Source organism: Theropithecus gelada, chromosome 1 (assembly GCF_003255815.1).
Source record: "Theropithecus gelada isolate Dixy chromosome 1, Tgel_1.0, whole genome shotgun sequence".
Lineage (NCBI taxonomy): Eukaryota > Metazoa > Chordata > Mammalia > Primates > Cercopithecidae > Theropithecus > Theropithecus gelada.
The window spans coordinates 136,408,996-136,410,837 of NC_037668.1; the positions used below are offsets into that span (position 1 = coordinate 136,408,996).

Below are 1,842 nucleotides of genomic sequence, written 5' to 3' on the forward strand. Positions count from 1 at the left end.
TTTTCTTTATCACCAAAGCCCTCCATGGGCTTCCAAATGTCACTCTGCAAATTCCACAAGAACAGGGTTTGCGAAAGGCTCCTTGAGGGGAAAGTTGCAACTCTGTGAGATGATTTCCCAGAAAACAAAGAAGTTTCTCAGAAAGGTTCTTTCTCTTTGTTATCGGAAGATATTTCCTTTGGCCCTATAGTCTTCAAAGAGATCCGAAATATCAGTTCTCAGATTCCACAGAAATAAGGCTAGCAAACAGATCCACGAAATATAGCTGTAACTCTGTGAGTGGAAGTCACACATCACAAAGCAGTTTCTCAGAAAGCTTCTTCCCAGTTTTTCTCTGTGGATATTTTCTTTTTCACTATAACCCTCTACGGGCTTCCAAATTTCACTTTGCAAATTCCTCAAGAACAGGCTTAGCGAACGCCTTCTTGAGGGGAAAACTGTAAACCTGTGAGATGAATTAACAGAAAACTAAGCAGTTTCTCAGATAGCTTCTTCTAATTTTTATCTGAGGATATTTTCTTTATCACCAAAGCCCTCCATGGGCTTCCAAATATCACTTTGCAAATTCCACAAGAACAGGCTTTGCAAAAGGCTTCTTGAGGGGAAAGCTGCAACTCTGTGAGATGATTTCCCAGAACACAAAGAAGTTTCTCAGAAAGGTTCTTTCTCTTTTTTATCGGAGGATATTTCCTTTGGCCCTATAATCTTCAAAGGGATCCGAAATATCAGTTCTCAGATTCCACAGAAATAAGGCTAGCAAACAGATCCACGAAATACAGCTGTAAATCTGTGAGTGGAAGTCACACACACAAAGCAGTTTCTCAGAAAGCTTCTTTCCAGTTCTGAACTGAGGATATTTTCTTTTTCAAGATAGTCCTCTATGGGCTTCCAATTATCTCTTTGTGAATTCCACAAGAACAGCTTTATTGAACGGCTTCTTGAGGGGAAATCTGTAACTCTGTGAGAAGAATTAACAGAATACTAAGCAGTTTCTCAAAAAGCTTCTTTCCAGATTTCATCTGAGGATATTTCCTTTTTCACCATAGCCCTCCAAGGGCTTCCGAATATCACTTTGCAAATTCCACAAGAACAGGCTCAGGGTACGGCTTCTTGAGGGGAAAGCTATAACTCTGTGAGACGAATTAACAGAACACTAAGGAGTTTCTCAGAAAGCTTCTTTCCAGTTTTTCTCTGAGGATATTTTCTTTTTCAAGATAGCCCTCTATGGGCTTCCAAATATAACTTTGCGAATTCCACAAGAACAGGCTTAGCGAACGGCTTCTTGAGGGGAAAGCTGTAACACTGTGAGTCGAATTAACAGAACACTAAGCAGTTTCTCAGAAAGCTTGTTTCCAGTTTCCATCAGAGGATATTTCCTTTTTCACCATAGCCCTCTATGGACTTCCAAACATCACTTTGCAAATTCCACAAGAACAGGCTTAGCGAACGGCTTCTTGAGGGGAAAGCTGTAACTCTGTGAGATGAATTAACACAACACTAAGCTGTTTCTCAAAAAGCTTCTTTCCAGATTTCATCTGAGGATATTTCGTTTTTCACCGTAGCCCTCTATGGGCATCGAAATATCACTTTGCCAATTCCACGAGAACAGGCTTAGCGAAAGGCTTCTTGAGGGGAAAGCTGTAACTCTGTGACATGATTTCACAGAACACAAAGAAGTTTCTCAGAAAGCTTCTTTCTGTTTGTTATCGGAGGATATTTCCTTTGGCCCTATAGTCTTTAAAGGGATCCGAAATATCCGTTCTCATTTTCCACAGAAATAAGGCTAGGAAACAGATCCACGAAATTCAGCAGTAACTCTGTGAGTGGCAGTCACACATCACA

The 1,842-nt window shown here is 40.6% G+C and overlaps 1 pseudogene; it reads right to left on the minus strand.

The window, feature by feature from the left end:
• Window positions 1–855: 855 nt before the first annotated feature.
• LOC112626936 lies at window positions 856–1,515 on the minus strand (annotated as a pseudogene).
• Window positions 1,516–1,842: the final 327 nt, after the last annotated feature.